This window comes from Corythoichthys intestinalis, chromosome 5, assembly GCF_030265065.1.
Source record: "Corythoichthys intestinalis isolate RoL2023-P3 chromosome 5, ASM3026506v1, whole genome shotgun sequence".
Lineage (NCBI taxonomy): Eukaryota > Metazoa > Chordata > Actinopteri > Syngnathiformes > Syngnathidae > Corythoichthys > Corythoichthys intestinalis.
In genome coordinates, this window is record NC_080399.1 from 25,852,631 (window position 1) to 25,878,654 (window position 26,024).

At 37.2% G+C, this 26,024-nt stretch overlaps 1 protein-coding gene across 7 annotated transcripts in view; it reads left to right on the plus strand.

Annotated features, from left to right (window-relative positions):
* Positions 1-26,024, plus strand: part of mef2aa (myocyte enhancer factor 2aa) — a 238,983-nt gene that overhangs the window by 83,522 nt on the left and 129,437 nt on the right. For 4 of the 7 annotated variants that reach the window (XM_057837427.1, XM_057837432.1, XM_057837435.1 and 1 more), the window contains exon 1: positions 10,473-10,639. The exons of 1 other annotated variant lie outside the window; for it this stretch is intronic. The gene's annotated coding sequence lies outside the window, so the exon portion shown is untranslated. Of the gene's footprint in view, positions 1-10,472; positions 10,640-24,590; positions 24,710-26,024 lie in introns of those variants that run through there. 2 more of the 7 variants (XM_057837428.1, XM_057837430.1) reach the window with 2 other exon arrangements.

Genomic DNA, 26,024 nt, shown 5'->3' on the forward strand with positions numbered 1-26,024 from the left:
AATAAAATTCAACTAAATGAAAATTCAATTAAAATATTCATGTTTTTCGGCTTATGCTCATACAGCCTCTCACCCTACCTCTTGCTAAGCAGTGCGACCAAACTTTTCTTGGGCACCAGCGCAGCCGGCGTTTGGTATTTACCGTTAATGATGATTGACAGGTTTGTACCTTTGACTGGCCTGAGAAGCATCGGTAGCTCCACGATTAAAGGCACAAATGTGTTAATCATCGTTAAACTTGCAGCCCAGTCATAAGTGTACTGTTGCAAAACTCATTGTGTAAGTGAAAGGCTGTTCTCGGCAGGGTTAGCGTCAAAGCTGAGTGGATTTGAGTGGACCTACTCAATTAAGCATTTAATAAAGACAAGCATTTTCCAAAATTATTGTATTGTTGGTTTTGAAATAATTCATATTAAGCAGGCGGCACGGTGGAAAGTGGTGAGCATGTCCACTTCACAGTTCTGGGATCGTGGGTGCAATTCCGGCTCCAACCTTCCTATATGGAGTTTGCATGTTCTTCCCATGCCTGCGTGGGTTTTCTCCGGGTTCCTGCCACATCCCCCAATACCGTGCATGGTATGCTGATTGAACACTCCAAATTGTTCGTGTGAGTGTGTGCACGAATGGTTCTGTGTCGATATGCCCTACGACTGGCTGCCAACCTGTACCCTGCCTTCCGCCTGGAGTTAGCTGGGATAAGTGTCAGCACCCCTGCGACCCTCATGAGGCTAAGTGGTTCAGAAGATGAATGAATGAAGGAGTTATATCAATGTTATGGAGAGTGACGGAAAGCATGGCGTTAAAAGTGATGCAATGAAAAATGTGGGTGCGCCTACATTTTGTGGTGGTGCACATTAAGAAAAAAGTTAGGTGCAACCAGTGCAACCAATGCAAACAGTTAGTCTGGAGCCTTGGCAATATATATTGCAATATTATTTTTTTTCTAATCTAATCTGGTGAAAATTCTTCTAGTTTTAATATTGCAATATATTGCAAACCCCACAAAAATCGCAATGTTTTTTTCCAATGTCGTTCCTGCCTAATATATATTAATATATATAATAGGGCTGTCAAACGATTAAAAATTTTAATCGAGTTAATCACAGCTTAAAAATTGATCGTAATAAATTGCAATTCAAACCATCTCTAAAATATGCCATATTTTTCTGTAAATTATTTTTGGAATGGAAAGATAAGACACAACATGGATATATACATTCAACATACTGTACATAAGTACTGTATTTGTTTATTATAACAATAAATCCACAAGATGGCATTAACATTATTAATTCTTTCTGTTAAACTGATCCACGGATAGAAAGACTTGTAGTTCTTAAAAGATAAATGTTAGTACAAGTTATAGTAATTTTATATTAAAACCCCTCTTAATGTTTTCGTTTTAACAAAATTTGGAAAATTTTCAATCAAAAAATAAACTAGTTGCTCGCCTTTGTTAACGTCGCCGAGCGGTGACGTCACATGGGCTCCCTGCCGTTTTTCCACAGTATCTTTAACTACGTAAGGTAGTGATTGAAATACACCAAGGTGTCAATGGCGAGTTTTAAATTACTTAGAAATCAAGCCAATGAGTGTGTTTTGTCCGTCGACTGATGCCGTTGTTCCCTGTTTACTGGTCTATCCGTTGTATTTCACGGTCATTTGAGTGCTGGCTTCACAACGTACAAGACCTCTGATAGTTTGTATATTGTGACTAAATATTGCCATCCAGTATATTTGTTGAGCCAAACGAAATGTTTGAATAGAGTTTGACCAAAATCTGAGTAAGTTTTATGTGTATTTTGAATAGCTATTTTGATTGGGAATGCCAGTTCTTTTTGCATTGTTTTTGTGAACATTATTTCTTTTGAGAGATTAGAATATTATTTTTTTTGTGCTTTCACTAAATGATACTTATGTTTGCTGTGAAGGAGTTGCCGAAGCTTATGCCAATAAACGGCGCGGTCCAATGAACGCTTGTGTCCATTCGCCCTTCTATACCTATTAGTTCTCAATAGGCAAAAAAACAGCGTCATTGTAATCTGTTTTAGGCAATGCATGAGCGGGTTATTCTGCACATGCGTTAAATGCTTCAAATATTTTAACGTGATTAATTTTAAAAAATACGGCCCGTTAACGCGATAAATTTGACAGCACTATAATATATATACAGTATATATTTAAAATCTATTTCTAAGCCCCTGAAAACCTGTTTTGTGCTGTCAAGCACAACGTCAGGACCCTTGATTGACGCATGTGACTGGTCCACAAATGGATGCGTGCCCAACAAATCCGTGTCCATAACAGAGTTCCAGCCAGTAACACCCCCCCCCCCCCCCCCACGTACACACACACACACTGTGCAGAAACAGAAAAGGAAAAACGGGGTGTGAGATCAGGCCTCTTAGGGCTCCCAGGGAAGCATTCAAAGCCAGCTGGTCTGACTTTGGATTAATATCAATGGGCCAAGTGAAACCAATGATGCAGAATGACAAAAAGTCGTAGATGCAAGGAAAGGGATGAAGACAGTCGAGAGGAAGGGAAAGTGGGGATGGGATCAGCAGGTTCTGTGAAGGCATATGTGTGGCAACAAGAAAAAATACAAGATGCCAACCGAGGGTAACGTTGACATTTTCATCCTCTTTTAATGTGATAAATATAATGTGTCTGAGACCATATAATGATGTAAACCGAAAACCAATAATGTGCTTAGCATGAAGTCCTACATAATTGTTTAGTATACCACTGTTAAGACTCATATTAACATCATAAGACTGAACTTGTCATGGGGCATGATAGACACATTGTTGAATAATTAAAGTGGTATTTGTATATCATGTGGTATGGACAAAAAGTCATTCAATGTACTTGTCTGGAGCATGTTTGAACACAACCATTATGAACTTGGTGAAGGTCAACAGAAGTAGACCTTAAATCAGCTTGATTGTTCATAGAAATGACTGTACGTTTTGGCTGGGGAAAATAAAAAAGGCAAGAAAAGAAAAAAGGCCTGGTTCACACATGGACTAAGCGGCCGGTATCAGATAACACCAAAGGGGGTTCGGTGCAAAAACAGTTGGAAACAAGCAGCACATGAGCATTTCGTTCTAACTGGCCATGTCTGCATTGTTCTGCTCTTGGCTTTTGGCCACGTGGCCATCCAGGTTAAACGAGAGTGTGCTTTATGGCCGGCACGGGGCGAGGCAGACTGGCTCTTCCTGCAGTTTTTCTTCATCGTCTTTTGCTTTGCTGTGCAAACTCAAGCTGCACAAGGACAATATTATGGCAAGCACAAATTCCATGTGTCAGGTATTAAGAGAACAGCACATACACAGTATTACATTGCTTGTGTCAATTAAAATGCTCCAAAAACTACAGTAGACTGTGCTTGGAAATGTCTTACTGGCTTATTAAATCAAAATCACATTTTTGTGCTGACATTATTGACATATTAATGGTACACCAAAGTGTTTTTTTAAAAATGTATTTTAAAAGGCAAAAATTTCTACATTTTAACTCATTAATACCATGAAAAATCAGAAAGTATAAACAACTGTGCCGATAGGCAGCAAACAATACAGTTTAATGACAATTGCTAATTTTGTTTGTTGGGAGACCCATCTTTCCTTCATCGCTTCCTTCCTTCATTACTTCCATTCCTCTTCAATACCAATATTTTTTTTCTTTCAATTTTTGTTTTTTTCCAACTTTCTTAGTAATGGTAATTTCTAGAAATGTCGATCGGGTCCGATCACGTCATTTTCAAAGTATCGGAATCGGCCAAAAATTATCGGCCATGCCTTTTTTTAATATATATATATTTTTTAATTAAATCGTTTTCTAATTGTATTTAACGTTACAGACATAATACGTTACACTCATCCAGAGTCTTTAGTTAAGGCTTAAGGTAGGGTCATCAAATTTATCCCGATAACGGCAGTAATTCATTTTTTAAAAAATGTATCACGTTAAAATATTTAACGCAATTCATCCATGCGCTGCACGACCCACTCACGCATTGTCGCGCTCAATCTATAATGGCGCCGTTTTACCTATATAGAGATAAAAGGCAGCGTAAAATGAGTAGAGTGAATTTTGGCAGCCTTTGGAGCCTTTTTTTTAATTGGTTAAAGCCTTACAATCCCTCTCCCTACGATTAGAAATATCATGGGAAGCAATGTAGGGAAGCAAGGTAGCAATTGATCTTTTTCTTAACACCTTATGTTATTTCCCAACGCAGAGAAGATATATCAATTGGTAGCACTACGCACAGTCATGGTTGCACTTCCCATCATGTATTTGGGCATGGCTACAGTATCATTTACTGAAAGCTCAACAAATACACTAGATGGCAATATTTAGTCACAATATACAAAGTCACAAGTCTTTCTATCCGTGGATCCCTCTCACAGAAAGAATGTTAATAATGTAAATGCAATCTTGAGGATTTATTGTCATAATAAACAAATACATTACTTATGTTCTGTATGTTGAATGTATATATTCGTCCGAGTTTTATTAATTTTTTTTTCTTAATGCATTGCCAAAATATATATGATTGGGGAAAATTATCGGGAATGATTGGAATTGAATCAGGAGCAAAAAAAAAAAAAAAAGCAATCGGATCGGGAAATATCGGGATCGGCAGATACTCAAACTGAAACGATCGGGATCAGATCGGGAGCAAAAAAACATGATCGGAACAACCCTAGTAATTTCTTTATCTCCTCTTTTCATGTCTTATTTGATTAGGACAATGCACATTGAGCAATACAAAAAATGTCATAATAAATATGCCGGAGTTAGCATAGTTGCTAAATTTAATCCGCTGGTATTCTATTCAGGTGTTCTAAAAAAATAAAACAAACAATATGACATAATATATCATACTGACATTATATCTATACATCACAAACGCAGAATACATACAAATGTACATAAGAAAGTAAAACCATGTTCACACTATACACTTAGATTAAGACCATTAATAGGAGCAGGTTTGTCTGCTTTCAGCCACTGTTTAATGATTATTTTGAAGGTGTGGAAATTGTCACAGTCTGATAATGTCTGACACAGTTTGTCTAATGGACACCACCATTTGGCAGAATTTAAGTCTATGCCATTTCACCTCACAGTCCCTTTTTGCCAGTGCTCTTGTGTTGCCCGTGTGCCAGTGCCCCTTCCTTTTTTCGTTGAAATATGTGCTGATAATGTAAAACTAAAGGTGCAAATTATACCTACGTTTGGCCCACTTTGTAGAATGTATTGTTTTGAATGTCATAAGTTCTTAAAAAAAAAAAAAAAAAAAAAAACATATTTAATGTTATTTAACAGTAAAGGAGTACTAATACATTTTTGTAGTAACACCAACAAACCATCTGCTTCAGACTTTATTACCTTAAAGTAAGATACTGTATGCTTACACTTATCACATGCTCAGCAACAAAAAACAAATCAAAACAAAACAAAACAAAACATGCAGACAAGTGTTGTGAATAACGGCATTAGAGAATAACGGCGTTACTAACGCCATTATTTTTGTCAGTGGTGAGTAATCTATTTATTTACTTTTCCCATCTTTGCAACGCCGTCACCATTACTGAGGATGTGAAGCCGTGCATTACAACAATTTGTTTATATGACGAGTTATGTCTGAGAGACTGGGAGAGAGCAGAGCCGGAGAGGGGAGGAGGGAAGGGGGTTGTGACGCCTTTGCAAACGCGATGCTAAGTGGCTCGGAGCGTTGGCATAGCATTTGCGTTTGCGCCAGCATTAGCATTTAGCGTGGCAAGCGTCATCTTGAACTCTCGGGCAACTTTTTTTTTCTTTTTTTTTTTTTTTACATACAGTTCATCGCATTCAGGGAGGTACAATTCATTTAAAATAATGGACTTTTTTCTGTGCGTTGTCCTTGTAGATGCTACATTATAATAATAATTTGTTTTTGTTTTTTATTACCAAAAATAGTCACTTGCCCTACAGTGCTGACCAAAACTATTGATACCACGGAAATTCAGTCGGATAATGCTCAACTTCTCACGGAAAATGATTGCTGTTGCAATCTTCTCCAAACTGCCATTTTCAGATCTCTCCACAGGTGTTCTATGGGATTCAGGTCTGGTCTCATTGCTGGACACTTTAGAAGTCTCCAGTGGTTTCTCTCAAGCCATTTTCTAGTGTGTTTTGGGTCATTGTTCTGCTGGAAGATCCATGACATCTAAGGGAGACCCAGCTTTCTCACACTGGGCCATACGTTATGCTGCAAAAAATGTTGGTAGTCTTCAGACTTCCTAATGCCATGCACACGTTCAAGCAGTCCAGTCCAAGAGGAAGCCAAGCAACCCCAAAACATCAGGGAAATTCCGCAATGTTTGACTTTGGGGACTGTGTTTTTTTCTTTGAAGGCCTTGTTTTTTTCCATGTTAACTCTATGTTGATGCCTTTTCCCAAAACGCTCTACTTTTGTCTCATCTTTTGGCTCTCTCAGGTAAGTTTTGGCAACTCCAGCCTGGCTTTTTTATGTCTCTGGATCAGAAGTGGGGTCTTCCTGGGTATCCTACCATAAAGTGCCTTTTCATTCAGACGCCGACGGATAGTACGGGTTTACACTATTGTAACTTCGGACTGCAGGACAGCTTGAACTTGTTTGGATGACAGTTGAAGTTCTTAATCCACCATCCGCACAATCTTCCGTTGAAATCTCTCCTCAATTTTTCTTTTCCGTCCACATCTAGGGAGGTTAGCCACAGTGCCATGGGCTTTACACTTATTGATGACACTGCGCACGGTAGACACAGGAACATTCAGGTCTTTGGAGATGGACTTGTAGCCTTGAGATTACCCATGCTCCCTCACAATATTGCTTCTCAAGTCCACAGACAGTTCTTTGGTCTTCTTTCTTTTCTCCATGCTCAGTGTGGTACACAGTACAGTTACTGCAAGGACACAGGACAGAGGTTGAGTCAACTTTAAACCATTATAACTGGCTGCAAGTATGATTTAGTTATTGTCACCACCTGTTATGTGCCACAGGTAAGTACCAGGTGCTGTTAATTACACAAATTTAGAGAAGCATCACATGATTTTTCAAAGGATGCCAATACTTTTGTCCAGCCCATATTTGGAGTTGTGTGTAAAATGATAATGATTTTTCCCCCATTCTCTTTTGTGTTTTTTCATTTTAAGCAAAATAAATGAAGATATTAGTACCAAATAATTTGAAGTTGCAATCATTTTCTGGGAGAAACTGAGCATTATTTCTTATACATTTCATTTACAGCATACATTTCTTGAATGACATATCCATAAACCTTGTGTGATTTAAAAAAAAAAAAAAAAAAATCAAAACACCTAGCGCAAAGATAGAAGAGGCAAGAGATTCAGAGCCTCACCTGCATATTGAAAAAATATACCTATATATATTAGGGGTGTGACGGGACACACAAGTCACGGTTCTGTCCGAGGTCATGGTTTGGTGCGGGTTCAGTACAACAGGAAAAAAAGGCCTTTTTTTTCTCACAGCATTTGAAAATTTAAGTTTGTATACCATTACACTCTTATATAAGTGAAATTAGAAAAAAAGTAAAAAGGGTGACCTATGGTTTTTTTGGGGGGAATGAAAAAGACAGTTCAATTCAACCAGTTAATATAAACATATTTGATGTGAATGACGTTATAGAATAGATCATGTAATAATATGTAGAACATGACTTCACTTGCTGAATGAGACAGTCCAATTTTTCCCTCAAATGCATGTTTGATTGGCTGATGACTTGCCCCCCCCCCCCCCCCCCAACACACACATGCACTCACACCCCCGTCAGAAATAAAACATTTCGACAACATTCCACCTCCTCCGCCCCAAACAAAGGGGAGGGATATTAGATGTTTTTTTTCAGCCAGCAGCAGCCCTGTAGCTTTTTTTTTTTTTTTTTGGATGAGTTTGACTCTGCTTTTGGACAAAAGCATTAGTGTTTTACCTAAAGGAAGGCTCCATTTTTGTTTTTTTATTTTTTTAATTTCCTGACTAAGACATTTTTTCAGTTATTTTTAATGTCTTTATTTAGACGGACAATGTTGAGTAGCAAATGTTTATTTTTTTGTATTTCTGGATAGTTTAGAGATTATTAACACGTTTGTATTTATTGTGTATGTTATATGATTTATGTTCAAATATTGCTATAAAATAATAATAATAATAATAAAATCCAGACATTTATTATGGAAGTTTTCAAAATGTTTTAGTTTTTGAAAACAAAGGTTTGAATTGAACAGTTTATCAACTGAACCAATACATATGAAAGTAAGTATAAGTCACTACATATTCATTTTGCTGTGATCAATTAACTAGGTTCATATCACCCAATCTGTATGTTCTTATTAATGTCCCGTCCCCGACAAAAAGTGTTCATGCAAACCTACGCCCATAGGCGGAGTTTGACTTTTAGGGCGGGGGGGGACAACATGTTGATGACCCCGAAACGCAGTGTCAGCAATAAAATTAACTTACAAGAATATTTATAATAATAAGTTGACAATGAGCGTTTTTTGTTTCCCATCATTCTTGAGGGGAATTCTAAATCAAGCTGCTTAGGCAATACTTTTCGCCAAGATCGTCATCCATTGAATATGGTACGCCCGCCGGTGTCGTGCTAATGTAGTTACTCCAGTCAAAAATTTTATCCCCTGGGCGGAACCATGTGGAGGTAGATTTGTGTCTTTAATATTCAATCAAAAAAAAGTTGCTTCAATAAAAAGAAGTTGCTTCAATCAAAATATATATTTTCAATAAAAAAAAAAAAAATGTCGCTTCAATTAAAAAAATGCATGTGAAAGCTATTTTTCTTTGATTTTTTTTTTTTTTTGATTGAAGCAACTTTTTTGATTGAAGTAATGATGATATGTGTTTGGGCCACATTTTGGTATATATATATTTTGGTTTCAAAAAGAAAAATCACTTCAATCAAAAAAAGAAAAATTTCAATCATAGAAAATGTTTTTGAATGTGAAAAAAATTGACATTGAAAATTTTGCTTAACGCTTAATTTTTCATTGAAAAAGTGTGATTGAAGCAATCCTTTTTGTGTTTGGGCCATATAATCGGTAGACATTTGTTTCTAAATCATTCAATCCCAAAAAAAGTTGCTTCGATCAAAAAAATATATATATATATTTTCAATCAAAGGAAAAAATCTTATTTTAAAAATAAAATTGCCCTCCCCAATTTTTTTTTTTTTTTTTTTTTTGAAAATTATATGCAAAGCAAATGACCATCTAAGGTGCTAGTCACATGTTCTGTTCGAATTTTTTTTTTTTGACCCATTATGAAAATATATATTTTTTGTTAATTTCATTCATTTTTGTTGCAGTTTTATTACATTACAACTTTTATATATAAAGGAAAGTCAATTTCTTGCAATGACACTTTTCGGACACCAGGGGGTCCTGCCCCCCCCCCCCCCCCCCCCCCTTAAAATCCGCTTATGCCTACGCCCTTGCTAATTAATCTTATGCTGAGGTAACTGAGTTACTAAATCAATTTTTGGGAAAAGTAATTTGTAACTGTAACTAATTACTTTTTTAAGAATTGTGTCATATTCTAGTAATTGCATTTGGCAATTTGATTCCGGGACATTTGGTTTGTGCGCAATCCTCAAAAGGAATTTTTAAAGTAAGATTAACAACAATGATGCAGACTATATTTATTATCATATTCCAAATAACATTGACCATGCTTGCCCGCTGTCCCGTTACACGTGACCCCCCCCCCGCCCCCCCACACACCGATTGGCCGCTCCCTGGAGGTGCTGCGTGCCGTGATTTTACGCTGGGCACATCGCTCATAAGCAGGCCCAGGCCATTTGGGGGCCCTAAGCAAAATAATGCAAAGGGGCCCATATTTTTGGCTCACCATTTCGACACAGTGTACTGTGAAACCCATACATGCAATCCAAGCCATACATCCATATTTTGTATATTAATCAGATTTTGTTGCACTGCATACTTCAAACTTCTCACTCCAAATGATTGTCAGTACTTACAGTAGATAGCACCAAACCTTTTTCTAAAAGAGGAAAGAAAGAAGTTAAGGAAGAACTTTTGTTTTTTTAAGCTTGTAATCAACTATCAAAACTCACAAAAGTCAAATAAAGCAAACTGTAGTAAACAAAATAGAATATAAATTAAACAATTGCCAGATTGGGGGCCCCCTAGTGGCCAGGGGGCCTAAGCAACTGCATAGTCTGCGTATAGGCTGGGCCGGCCCTGCTCATAAGTCCCTGCTGTTGTTCAAAGTGACGTCAGCGCATTGTTTTCTCAATTAAGTTGACTCGTTCTAATATCCCGCGGGAAACTGATCAGAATCAGCTGTCAACTTTTATATCCACTCAGTCATTTCTCTGTGTGCGTGCAAGAAAAAGAGTGAGGGAGTGGGCGTAGGCGAGGTGCGATGACGCCAGACAAGGAGGCGGAGCCTCGCTGTCAAGAGGCAGACTGGCTTTTTCTGAGTTTGTCAGCTTCCCCCCACCTCCCACTCGACACCCCGAAAATAACAGTCCAGCGTGTTCAATGTGAAGCAAAATTACGTTTGGTCCAGCCGAGCCGCCGATACTTTCCTACAACACGACCTGGGACGAAAACGGTGAGTGAACGCAAATAGAAACATTGGTTGTTGAGAGGCTGCCGTAGCTGTCGAGGGCGAGTTAGTCGCGCCAGGAAAGCGCCAGAGGGAGGCGTACAGTACTGGATAGTACAGTACAGTAGAGTGGATCTTCGAGATTGGAAGTCTAAAAAGTAACAATAGGGATATTTTTCCTGAGACATCGAGTTTCAACGACTATTTTTTGAACTTGGCAACTTGCGCTCTTCTTGACAGGACGTCACGATTTTACCTGTCCATTTTGTCCTGAAACAGTTGTTGCCTTCGTTATAAACAGAGATAACGTCACAGTTGTACTCGATTAAGATGAGAAAAGTCTACTTTTAAGGCCATATGGCTCAAGTTTGACCGCTTTTTAATGAGTGTCTTAACGGTGCTCATCGTCATAGCAGCACCTGCTTTCTTTTCCTTTTTCAGTTCGTGGTTTGCACTCGTGCTTGTTATTTGGACAGACGTACTCACCACTTCTTAAAGTTATTTGACTTTTTGTCTCCATGCTGATCAGTGATGACCAGTCTTGTGCAACTTGGACAGCACAGTTGACAGTTCGCACTATTATTTTTGTTTTTGAATTTCCTTGTGCTGCCCGTGTTGCATTAAAAAATAAAAAATAAATAAAAATAAAAACTCTCTCCTTCTCCAAAACTAGTCAGCATGGAAGATAGTGAGCATAGACTTTAGATAAAATGGTTAGATTGATGTTTTTTCTTTGAAGGAATATGCCATGATTCTACCTGCCAAAATAGTTGGTGTGTGCATCATGACCAGCTGAAGTTCATAGTTCCCACGAACGGATGAGGTTGATAGTTCCCACCTTTTAATCAGATAGAAAAAATAGGTCAATTTGACTTTTTTCATGGCAGCACCTGTTTGTTGTTGCCCCCCCCCCCCCCCCCCCCCCCCGTTCTTGTTGTTCAACCAGGAGAAAACGTGACATTTAATAATTTCTTGCATCTTTATCTGATGAATTGATTTAACTCCTACTTAGCATCTTTTTGGTGGTAGATGTGGTATTAACTGTGGCAATTTTCAGCAACAACACCTGTTTTTGCATACAAATTGACACTGCAATTGATGGTTCTTGTGCGTTGGTTCTTGTTGTTTTTACATAAGAGAGTTACTGCCAGTTGCAAGCACTTGAAGAAAAAGGTTCCCAGTTTGAAAAATTTCGTTATCTTTGAAAAGTAAGCATTACCTATTGATTTTAGTGCTTTCTTGTAACTTGAACATAGGGCTGCAAATTGTAATGAGGTATTGTGTTTGTGAGTTTGTTTGATGGATGCTTTTGTTAAAGAATGTGAAGTGATCTTGAAATGGACTTACAGGCATAATAACTTTAAAATTGTTATCATGTCTCTGTCCCACAATTATGGTTGGAACATGTGTACGAAAACTGATCTGATTTGCTACAATCTCTTACATGAAATAAATTGTAATGAAATAAATACATTTCCCTAAACTCTGTAGTTTTCATAGAACATGTCTGATGACACAGAAAAACTAGATATACTAGTATCTGATCTGATTATCACTGAAAGTTCAGCGATGTGAGTAGTGGTTAATGGATCTGCCCTACAGTTGAGAGGTTTTGGGTTCCAATCAGCTCGAACCTTTTTGTGAGGAGTGGTTCTCTATGTGCTTGTGCTGGTTATCTATGGGTCTTCCTGCTTCCTTCCACATTCCAAAAACATTCATTTTAGGTTGATGGAAGACTCAATTGTCCCCTGGTGTGAATCCTTTCCTTACCCTCTCTCACATGGTCAAGTGGTATGGAAAATGATTTGCAAAAAAAAAAAACAGAATATAGGTGTTATGCATGAGGCATGATAACTCTTCTAAAGGAGTGGAAAAAGATAGTAAGGTAAAATGATATTAACTACAAACAACAAAACACAATTGGTAACAGTGAATAGTTGATGGTAATGTTACCTTATACTTCGTTACACTGTATGATATAGGTGACACAATTTTTGGCACATTTGGGACATGCATCAGGGCAGTATAAAATCCCACTACCCAAACAACACATAAACTCAACAATAAAGATACCTTTATATCGGAACAAACATTCTCTCAAATGTACTAGTAGATACACATAGTGCATATTGATTGGATACCTGCTAATGAGAGTCTAATGCCAGCTTGATGTCACCAAAATACATTGTTTAGTGAGAGGCCAGGGTGTATTATAAATATGGTACATTGTGTATTCATCAATAAGCAAAATAATTGCGGACGCTGACCATTGGAGTAATGTGGAGGTTACTCTCATTTTAATCCATAGAGTGAAAGTGTCAGACCAGGCCAACTAACTTTTACATAATAGGCCTACTTAGTTGCGGAGGGATTCACGTGCACATATTGGGTGTGTGTTCCTTAAATTGTGAAAGAAAATGTTTGGATGGAATGAGCATGCAGATTTTAAGTGAATTATCAATTGAACAAATTTATTTGCTGTTTTTGTCCTCATGCCTTTGGTACTACATCAGGTGATATTTTGTTGTACAGTAAGTAGGGGTGCACGATACCCATTTTTTGAAACCGATATCAATATCTTCATGCTCCTCAAGGCCGAGACCAATACGATAACCGATAATATATATATATATATATATTTTTTTTTTTTTTCAATGTATATTCACCTGAGTTTTTAAACACCTGAAGGTCAAAAATACTAGTGGTTGATTCAGAATAGATTTGCCTTTGACCGGACCAGAATTTTCATGATGATATGAACATTATTGTAATGAACAAAACAAAGACAAGAACAGTTTTGACTTCAAATAAAGTGCCAATATGAATTTTTTCAAATAAATATGGGTCAATCACAATTAATGAGTCAATATCATTGACTATGTGTTTCCCCGAGCAATGAGCACAGATATAAAACAAACATAAACCCAACAGGTATTGTGCTTTGTCAGCAGATAAAACATTTGGCGCAACAGGAGAGGAGACTTTTTTTCATCTTGGTCCATTAAACAACTTTCTTAACCTGGCAATTATAGAACAGCAAGCCTATCAATAACCAAAAGGCATCTCACACTGTAAGATGCAAACATTTGCTGATTGCCATCGTAAGGTTAATAACTCATTGACGGAAAAATATGGCCTCTAGAACAGTAACAAAACTTTGCATACTGGCAAAACAGGAGTGGAAACAAATGCACACATCCCAATCGGAAACGGTGCCAAAAATATTATTAATAGGCCCGATAATATATAATGTTATCGGATTTATTGGGATGACATCATAATTCCTATTATCGGACCGTGATTATTATATATATTGTATATGTGAGCTAATGTCTTTGAGGAAGTCTTCAGACATTATCCTTAGCTGAACTGCATTTGCCGTAAATTTTGGACTGTAAATCGCTACTTTTCCTACAGTGTTGTTTATTTATGAATAGATATGATTTTTGGGGGGTAAAATTCAACTTCAGTGCAGTTTGTAGTCCAAAAATTATGATACTTTCCAAAGTGAGTTGTGCGGCTTTATTGTAGCCTTCTGGTATTTATCTTTGGTCATGATGGCCTCTCTGATGTTTATTTCTGATGGAGAAGCAATAAAGAAGCCTCCAATCTGCAGTCATTAAGGCCCATGTGCTACCCCCCGCTGCAGTAATGTTGCTGATGATTCGCGTCACGTGAACTTTTATGTGTAATATGTGGATGAGTATCACTTGAGCAATTTATGTGGCCTGTTAGTCCACCTGAGAGAAACGTTATTAGTCTGTCTTGCTTGTCTTGTGGCTGTTGGTCACCATCAGTGATCTGAAATGTTTCTGTCTTTCCCGTGATGGAAATATTCAGCTTGAGTTTTGAAAATACCATAGATGAATGGTGGGGGCACTGTTATGCTTTCAGGCTGCATAGAAAAATGAAGAGAAAGGATTTTAAATTATTTTGAAAACTAGTTTATTCATTCTTGCGTTCATAACATTTTCAAAACTGTAATTACAGTAAATAATAATTAAAAAAACATTGAGTCATTCAATGAAACTGAGGATTGATAGAAATGAATAAATACTTTCCAACCAACATATTTCTGGGAAAGTACTGATGAAACGCAATAAATAATGAAGGATTCTTAATGATAAAAATTCTTGTAGGGCAAGGTAAAAGAATGGAGTAGGGCTGAAGTAATTGATTAATTGGTTTATTAATTTTTCAGTTAATTGCAAAATCGCAAAAGTTTTGTAATTTTCATTCCACTATTGAAAAAAGGGACATTTGACATTAAAAGCAGAAAATATAATGATTCTGTTGAGGTTCCATCATTAACATGCTTGAAAATTGGCATTAATGTTTGCCTCTGGAATAGCGAATGAAACCACAGATCCTTGTATCATTAAAAAAAAAAAAAAAAAAAATATATATATATATATATATATATATATATATATATATATATATATATATATATGTATATATATATATATATATATATATGTATATATATATATATATATATGTATATATATATATATGTATATATATATATATATATGTATATATATATATATATGTATATATATGTGTATATATGTATATATATATGTATATATACGTATATAAATATATATATATGTATGTATATATATATATATATATGTATATACGTATTAGGGCTGTCAAAATTATCGCGTTAACGCGCGGTAATTAATTTTTTAAATTAATCACGTTAAAATATTTGACGCAATTAACGCACATGTCCCGCTCAGACAGTATTCTGCCTTTTGGTAAGTTTTACAGCAAGGTTTTTTGTGCTGTCTAACAGCGAACTCTTGTAGTCGCTTTGCGACATGGTTTATTGCTTTCTTGCCAGTTCAATAACTTCAATATGGCTGCACAACATCTCGGGCTGACGCCTACGTTGTAATGTTGTGCTTATATGATCCTTGGACAAGATTTGTCCGTAAGTATGGTTGTTGTAAAGAATGTACATATTATGTTAGTAAGCGAAATGTTATATTTTTTGTATGAGACGCTTTTTGTTTATGTTTAGTGAACCTGTATAGCGTGCTAAGCTAACGTTGTTGCTAATGGTAAATGGCGTTATACTTATATAGCGCTTTTCCACCTTTCAAGGCAATGCTTGTGTACTTTTTTTTTTTGGAGTTTCACTACGGTCTAAAGAGGACAGTGGTTTGAGGCCATTTTATTAATATATCAGATGAAAAAGGAAGAAGTCTGATTATTAAGGCGTCGTTCACTAGCTGTCTAGCTTTGGAAAAAGTAGACGCTTTGGAGTGAGGACAGCATAGACAGATTTAAATGACAGTAGAGTGAAATGCCCACTACAGTCCTTATGTACCGTATGTTGAATGTATATATCCATCTTGTGTCTTATCTTTCCATTCCAACAAATTATTTTACAGAATATATATATAATTTACAGAAAAATATGGCATATTTTATAGATAGTTTGAATTGCGATTAATTGCGATTAATTACGATTAATTAATTTTTAAGCTGTAATTAACTCGATTTAAAATTTTTAATCGTTTGACAGCCCTAATACGTATGTGTATATATATATATATATATATATATATTACTGTTAATCAAAATAAAAAATTACCATGCTGTTTTTCTTTATAAAATGAACATAAACAATTCCCGGGGATGGAGTGCGCTGAAATTGATAAATGAATGGCTTTAATTTATAGTTTAACTCTGTGGAAAATTGACTTACGAGCTTTATTTCTCCACATATAAAACTTGTAACTCAAGTTACCGCTCCTTGTAGTTCGCAGTTTTCTTGCAACTGCGTTTTTAGTCCTTTTATATTTTAAGTGTATTTAGTACATGTCAGTGTGTTTTACCCAAAGTTCAGACCAGAAAGGGAGATGTGTGAAGAACGGGGCAGCTGCAGCATCCTCTCACTGCACACTCCGTTCTCACCTTAGCCCGGTGCTTCAGCGTTCCCCTTCCACCACAAATGTGGAGTGTGTGGGCGAGTCGGATCTGCAATTAACGCCGGTTGTCAGGGAGGGAAAACGACCGTTTAATATAAAGTGAAAAAACTCAGCTTTCCTGGTGCAGGGCTATTCTCAGGAGAAAAGCTTGAACCCAGGGTGCACTGGAGGAAAATACAAGACACTAGTTTTATGCTATTGTCATTGGGTTCAACAGTATTTTCACAAATCAAAAATCTTTTGCAAATTGTAACCTGGCAAGCCAGATTACAGATTGTTCCCTATATCCACTACGAATATAAATATTACACATATCAGTCTGGGAAAGGTCCAATCGACTTTCCGAACGTGTTTCATGGGAGGAACCTTAAAAAAATATATGGCTGTTGATTGGGTGATGGCTCCTCTCTTCCGCTGCTGATTGGATGTTGGCTCTTCACGTTACAGTTGTAAAAATGTTGTTTCTTGTTTAAAAAAAAAAAAAAAAAACTTTTAATGATATCAGACAAAACTTACAAAAAAACCCACTTTAAATTTCACCATTGTATTCAAGGAGATAGTTCCTTCCTGGTCACGTCTGAATCTCCCATCTCTTTCCCCTGATTGGCTCGCTACCAGAAGGCAACCAATCCACATTAAGCCACAGTATTGGTTCATGGAAGTGCAAAAACACAGTTTCCAGTCATAGTAGCTTTTCGTGATGTTCTTTGTTATTCTTTTAATAAGGAAATGAAGTCTATTTCTGACCAAACTTCAGAAATTAACCAGTCTACTAGAACCGCTTTGCACTCTGACGTTGTATTCAAACATAGTTGCTTACTGGTCACGTCTGTAGCTCCCGCATCCCGCCTCTTTCTCCTGATTGGCTGGAACATCAGATGACCGGGGAAGTGGTTGGACAGACTCGAGGTTGCAAATTGATTGCAAGCCCATCTCAAAATTGTCATTTCCAATGGTGAAAATTGTACAGTCAGTAAGTGTGGCGAGACATAACACCCAAATTTGGCTGAGTCCTGTAGTGACCGCCGGCCCTTAAAAAAACAAAACAAAACAAAACAAAAATCCACCGCTGGAAGCCAGTGCCATCAAATTTTTTAGTCCTGCCTAGGGGTGTGACAAAATATCGAAATGGTGATAAATTGTGATACTTTGTATCCCAAAAGGTTATCGATATGCTCCTGGAAGAATCGAGATATCATTTTAAAAAGGTGTCAAAATGTCAAAAAAAAAAAAAAAAAAAAAAGGAACCAACAAGTTGCTACCAAAATCGTCCACCATAATAGTGTCTCAGTTAACCCTAAGGCTGCCTTGACAGTGCTCGACACCCAATCCATTTAGACTGGGAACGTTCGTTCATTCGAAATCAGAGCATTCACAGTCATTCTGTCAGATTTTCAGGGCATTTATAAGTCACATGGTGTTCATTTTAGGGCATTTCCAGGTCATTTCCTGTTGAGTTTGAGTCACTGCCTATTCATTTGGGTAATTCTTAGGTCACTTCCTGTTCTGTAACACAAAATGAACAGGAAGTGATCCATAAAATACCCCAAAATGAACAGGAAGTAACTGAAAATCAACAGGTAAATAATCTTAAATGGCCCAAAATTACCACATTGCCTGGCATTGGCTGCTACTGATGGCCATAGACGCTCAATCCGTTTGAAGTGGGAGGGATGGCAGCGAATGAACATTCATTCGCTGCCACCCTCCCAGTTCAAATGGATTGGACGTCTACTAGTGATAAACTCATTCCAATTCACAACAGAAGCTTATTTTTCTGTTTATTAGCTGTTTTTAGAATATCCTAGAATGATTTCCTGACCAATGTTTCGATAATCGTTCTATCGCTGTATCGTAGGATCATAGTTATCTTGAGCTTTGTATCGCAAACCGTATTGTATCGTGAGGTACCAAGAGGTTCCCACTCCTAGTCATACCTGTCTTGAGTAGACTCAAGATAGTCTCAAGAAGTCTTGCCCAGAAAGATACAGGAAGTGTGCCAGTTTGGTGCGGATATATTTTATTGCTGATTTAAAAAAAAAAGTTAGTTTTTAATTTTATGCCTTTAAATTGTTCTAAAACACATGTGGAATTAATCATTAAAATTGTTCTGTTATTGAAATTGATTATTACATTTCCATATTGCGTTTGGGAAAACTCATTGGATCCACGAAAGAACTACGTAATCTAAGATGTTCTGCACTTCTTTGTCATTGTGATTAAATGTCAAGCGAATAGAAATATTCTTTTTTAATTAACATTTGCATTAACATCAAAGAAAAGCGATATCAAGCACACTCAGTGAAAACTATATCCCTGTATGACTGAAAAAAGTATTTGGTAACATGACTCATTGTGTGTCAGTGCACCATCATCAATATGGAGATTCCAGCGTTCGACTGTGAGACCTGGAGGTCGCATGCAGAATCTTGAGCCTAACAGATAATGTTTTACAACGCAGTTTACGGGATGCCATCTCCCTTCAAAAAAGCTCCTCAATCAATCACATCGTATGAAATCTTTTCCGTTGCTCTATGATGAACAATCACAATAATTTATATTGACATATTTATTATTTACACTTTTGGGTTGATGATAAATGGGTCACCATGTGTGCAGTGTGTCAGGCTAGGACTATATGCTTTGGTATCTCACAGCAAGTCTTCAATTCCCGGGTCCCTTTTTGTTTAGTGTTTGTGGCGCATGCATTTTTTTTTTTTTTTTACCACCCCTAAAAAAAGAGCTTTTTGGAGGAATGGGTGTGGGGGCTATTTCACATGTTTTATACGTACGTAAGTATATTTTAAAATAAACTAATACTGATAATTACATAAAATAATATAATTATTCTAAGTAACTGATGGTGTTGTGGTGCATTCGCCTGATTTTGACGCAGGCAGTGTGGGAATGGATGTCAGTTTTTGTTTGTGCCCTCTGACTAACTGGCAACCAGTTAAGGGTGCAGTCTGTTTTCTGTGCAATGACGAATGGAATAAGCTTTGAGAGGAAAACTGAAAGGCTGATTAATACACATACATGTATACGATATATTTTTTAATTTGATTAATAAAAAAATAAAAAAAAACATTTTCTCCAATTACTACCCTTTGCCCTGGCACTATCACGAGGAAAAGTCACCCTCTCGCAAGCCTCCGCCACAGAGGGATGATGTGAGCAGTATGACTGGAGCGACTTCTTTTTTTCTTTTTTAAATTTCTGTGAGCTGCTTATATTTGTCGTATTGTTTGTAAGACAACTGGCTGATTAAACCTGAGGTGGAGAAATTCTTTGGCGTAGTGTCCTCTCTGGACACTACAGCAGAACAGAGTTTACAGACTGCTATCATAGCATATTTCTTTGACACCTCAAAATACTTGTAAACCACAAACATGTTGATTGTGAGCCAGGAGTGTTTACAAGACAGCATGTTGCTCCTCACCATGTTTTGATTACGTCATCACAGGAGCACTAAGGTTCTTCACACTATTCGGTGATACTGTAAGTTTTTGGTCTTCGATACATTTAAACCGAAAACTGATAATGCATTTTTAAAAAATATTTGGCTGATTGTTTTCGGCGCCGAATCTTCGGTCACATCTCGAATAAATAGAAATATATATTTAGTATAATGTACACACTTTATACTAAAGACTATTCCTATATATAATCACGGGAAAAAGAAATCACAATATTACATTTAGCTTCAGAATTAAAAATATTTTTTCTATCAAGTGTTAATGCATTATATATTACTTTAGTTAGTACAGTGGTACCTCGACATATGAACACATCGACATTCGATTGTAACCAACTCAAGAAGTGTGAGTAGGAAAACAGCTTTGTCAGGTTTTTTTTCATTGATTTCACAACTTGTGCAACACAACACAGCTACTGTCCGCCGCAGCTGACTCCAACAGTAACACAAAATGAAAAGAAAAAATAAAATCTTACCCCTCCACCTCTCTCACTCTCTCGTCAGTCACGTTCCGCTTTTAGGAACAGCATGCAAAACACAACCGCCGCATTAGAACCCAATTCGTCACATTATTACTATTTTTAGTATTCTGATTTGTATTTGTAATTTATTTTGCTATGTATAATTGCTATTTGTAATTGTACCTGCAGTACTTATGAAGGGTTTATGTTGATTTTGGGCTGCGGAACGAATTGATTGAATTATAATGAATTCTCATGGAAAAATACCGCTCGACATACGACCATTTTGACTTACAAACCAGGTCCTGGAACAAATTAAGTTTATATGTAGAGTTGCCACTGTATGCAGAAAATAGTTTGAAATGAATTCGCTTTATTCATAAAACAAGTCACAACATATTTCATGTTCATTTGTTGCATTAAAGTAAAAAAAAAAAAAAAAAATCATGTTGTAAGAAATCTATCTAGAAGTAACTCTCGTTCTACTTCATTCCTCCTGACCGCCAGAGGGCGGTGCTTAGCACCTGGATATTTACGTGTGCGCAGCACAAAGGTCGAGAATAAAATGCCAACAAAGTCACGCCAGTGGGCGTGACCTGGGTGACGTCACAGGCCAATATAAGGCACACGCTCGCCCAACATACATCCATTTTCAACACTTTATCCCAGCTGATTTAGGGCGAAAGGCGCACTACACCCTAAACTGGTTGCCAGTGAGTTGTAGGGAACACAGAGATACAACTATTCGTACTCACAATCACATCGCCTCTGAGTGGGAATTGATCTCGCGCTCCGGCGATGTACAACTACACCATCAGCAACTTGTAAGAAATAACGTATTGGCCCGAATATAAGACTGCTCTGATTATAAACGACCACCTCTTTTTCAAGACTCAAGTTTGAAAAAAGACTTTTTGAACACCTAAATATTTTTTATACAGAAAATATTTACAGTACATCTGAAACAAATGATTATAACAATATATTTGAGAGAAAAAGCATTTTATTTTGCATTATTCAAATGTTAATATCTGAACATTTAAATATGTAAACTAAAGTGCAATCACATTCATAAATGAATGGCTTCTGTTTTTTGAAATGTAAATAAACCAATCTATTGTGATAAAACAACAAAATTGCAATAACTGCCTTAACCATCAAAGTGAGGTCTAACTGTAACTGTAACCTTGAAACAAATCTGAATAAGGGAAAAAAATGCAATAAAATAATACAAACTGGTTAAACCTGAGAGCAGTTGAGATCTGTCATGACAGATCATTACTCCTCAAGTTCAGCATTTGCTTCAATGATATCTGGCGCCATCTAGCGTTGTGAATGGGTATAATGTTTAGACCTCGAATATAAGAAGACTCTCACTAATTCAGTCTTATTTCAATGCGAAAAACAGTCTTATATTCGGGCCAATACGGTACATTTTACAAATAGGGTATTTCAAGATTAGATGAACAAAAATATGATTCTATTAATTTGCTTGCATTACGTACGTACATGAAATGTTTGAAAATAACAAGTGCTAAAACAATGTTCAAAGACTTCAGAATATAGAACTGAATTGCTGTAATAGACTCTTTCACCTTCTCATTCGTCTAGATTTTTGTTTTCATCGATAACCTGAACCCACAAGAGTGATGTCAGTCTTGCAAATATTTCAATTCCAAGTGGAATTGAATTAGGGCAAATAAACAGTCCTTCCAAGCAGCATCTTTACTACTTAGCCCTGGCATGAGCTCTGAGGGTAAAAGTATTGCTCAGCGAGGCCCAGTTTGTACAGCAAGACGGCAAGTGACGACCTTTCAACTGTCCTGCCCTTGACTTAGACCTCTGGTTGTAAGCCACCGGGTTTGGCTAACTCAGCACATGTGCTGCTGATCAGGGCAGAGCAGCTTAAGGGCCAGCATTGTCGTTTCCCTGTGTCTCTGATGACCGATCCTGACAGGAGGTCTGAACTGGACCGCACTTCCGAGCTCACTTGGAAGATCCTGTGGCGGAACCCTTCTCTAAATCTGACCTTAATCTGCTTTCCACCGCTACAATTCATGTCTCTGTCAACATAGATTGTGGTTGTGGACCAAAAGTAACACATTTGAAAACGTGCCCTTGAACTATTATATCAGAAAATTTTCATGGAAGTGCATTTTAAATATCCATATATTTTTGGAATATAAAAATATTTATCAAATATAGCTATAGATATACATAAGACGATCTGTACAAAGAATAAGGTGGCAACAGTTCTGTATCGAATGCAATATCATTATTTTTGAAACCTCATATAATTTTTTACCCACAATACTTGCCCTCTCCATGATGAAGCTCCTCCTTGTTCCATCTCAGCCATGTTCATAGTTACCTTCTCTGTTGTGACTTGTGGTGGAAACGGGGTAAGTGTGAGGTGATGACTTTGCAAAGTCATTTAGCACCTTTGTGAAATGTCGTGTCCACTCACTTTTTTCTGGAGTGTGCAGGAGAAACTGTACAATCACAATCTGGATGATTACATGACTAAGTGGGCTTGCTGAGAAGATCAGCAAGCTCTAAATGTGTTGGTGGTTTGGTGCATAATTATTACAGCACAGTCCATAAGGCTTCAGATCAGGCACAAGCTGGTTGCTGGTAAACTATTGAGTTATAAAGTGTCTCAATGAAACCAACTCTTGAACAGTACTTAAAAGAGACATCTATTTGCTGAGTTGCATTTTAACAGAATGTTAATGACACTTGGGGAAAGAAAAAAAAACATAAATCAAAGGAATATATTATAATCTAATTTACTAGATCAAAAGATGCGCATGACTGCTAATATACCCTGCTGTATTGAGTTCCTGATGCCCGACTATGTGGATCTTAAAAAGCATCTCACACTGGAGACTTAAATTCCCCCTTTGTATTCTGTTGATAAACCGTCATTGTTTTCGCAAATAATAGAATGATGAGAATTGAAACGTTTCTACACAGACTACCCAATTTCTGACTGATGAGCTATTTACTGTCCCAGACCAGCACTAATCTAAATGACTTGAAACGTCATGCCACTTATATGTGGTTCTACGACTACAATTTAGCCTCATTCCCAAAAAGTAGAGGGAATGAATGCACACAAAAAAATCAAATGTAGATGAAGATGTAGGCTTCTATCAGTGGCGGAACAAATCGGATCCAGGCCTGGGTTTGAGGAATACAATTATTACAATTATTAGAACCAGCTAGTATTTTTCTGTTCTTCACAGAGCAATAAAATCAGCTATTTTTGCATTCATGATAATAATAACCATCTTTATAGTCATAAATGCATGCTTGTTCACAAAAAAAAAAAAAAAAAAAAACACAGCAAGCTTTTTTGCCTGAGAATGTATGAGGTTATTGGTGTTTAGTATAGGTACAAGACATCAAAGCTGTGAGATTTTCATGGTGATGTTACTTTTTCAGATTGTCCTCGTTACAAGCTAATCTACTATATACTATATTGCCTCCACACTGAGTTTGTCAACCCATGAATTGGCATCTAGACTAGGCTGAGACCTGCCACTTTCAAGCCATGGGCTAACGCCATGAAAACACTATCATGTCAAACCCCAAAGTAAGTCAGCAAAGCTTTTGATGACGTGGTATGGTTGTGCTGATGTAGTGTTATTGTATTTGACATTGTACTTAGTTGACAAGAGCAATTTAGCAGATTGCTGATGACGTGCCTCATTCACAAGGAAAATACAATCCTTGTTTTGAACTTTTTTTGCACGTGGATTGTTTTTGTAAAAAGAAAAAAGAAAAAACAACTAAAAACCTGCTCATCATGCATATCTCCTCCTCGCCATGCTTTGACTTTGGCAGAACTTTCCTATTTCATGGAAATGAGCCACTCCTGACCCTGTACCCCACTACCACAAAGACTCTTACGTTAATAGGACTACTTGGGACAGAAGTAGTTTAACCAGATCGATTTCCCATTAAATGCCCCCTTTAAAAGTCCTATTTGAGTCACACTAAAGTAATATTTCAAATTTGTCAAGCAGCGGACAAACAAACCAATTGTTCCTTGTCTCACACTGGTTCAGTCCAGTAGCTGTAGGAAGAGTTGAAGCCCGGCAGGAAGAGGGCGGCCCGCCTGCGATATCCTTGTTTTTCTGTCTGTCTGAGGAGCCTTGTGAACCAAGACAGCCGGAGGCGACGGGAGGTAAGCTGAGTCCTCGCATTATTCAGCAAACACATCAACTATTACGACAGCAAAGGGAAGTGACGCCCACACAAACACACACGCTCCAGTTCCATGTCTCAAGACTTTTTTGTGGAGGCTCTTACCACCCATACAGTTGAAATTCAAGTCCTGATTCAGAGAGTGCAATTTTGGCCCTGATTGGGCTCTGTTCAGCTCATAGCACCAGGGGCACCATGACTGTTGCGAGGTGTCTGGTCTGCCCGCTGATTGCGACTCAGCTTGCCTGTCGAGGTGAAAATGGTGTCTGCATCTCTACCAGACAGCTGTCGGCACCGTGCAATTCCTTTGGTTTGCATCTTCCCAACGCTGTGACCATAAGACTCTAAAGGCCGTCATTTTGAACTGAATATTCAACCTAGTAATTTGAAACAATTCTTAGTTTTACAATTAATGGGACACAGTACAGTAATTAGTACAGACCTTTAGTGCACCACTGTACAACAGTGTTCTTTTCCTGTGGTAGCCTTTTATCTACAAAGCTATGTTAATGTCGTAATCTTATTTTTCATAAAGTATGTTGATGGGAAACAAGGCCAGCAATCAATATACAGTATCCCTGCATATTTGTGTTGCACTATTTCTAAATTTAACCTTTATATGTTTATATTAGGGCTGTCAAAATTATCGCGTTAACGCGCGGTAATTAATTTTTTAAATTAATCACGTTAAAATGTTTGACACAATTAACGCACATGTCCGGCTCAGACAGTATTCTGCCTTTTGGTAAGTTTTACAGCAAGGCTTTTTGTGCTGTCTAACAGCGAACTCTTGTGGTCGCTTTGCGACATGGTTTATTGTTTTCTTGCCATTTCAGTATGGCTGCACGACGTCTCGGGCTGACGCCTACATTGTAATGTTGTGCTTATATGATCCTTGGACAAGATTTGTCCGGAAGTATGGTTGTTGTAAAGAATGTACATATTATGTTAGTAAGCAAAATGTTATATTTTTTGTATGATACGCTTTTTGTTTATGTTTAGTGAACCTGTATAGCGTGCTAAGCTAACGTTGTTGCTAATGCAATGCTTGTGTAGTTTTTTTTTGTAGTTTTACGATGGTCTAAAGAGGACAATGGTTTGAGGCCATTTTATTAATCAGATGAAAAAGGAAGAAGTCTGATTATTAAGGCGTCGTTCACTAGCTGTCTAGCTTTGGAAAAAGTAGATGCTTCGGAGTGAGGACAGCATAGACAGATTTAAATGACAGTAGAGTGAAATGCCCACTACAGTCCTTATGTACCGTATGTTGAATGTATCTATCCATCTTGTCTTTC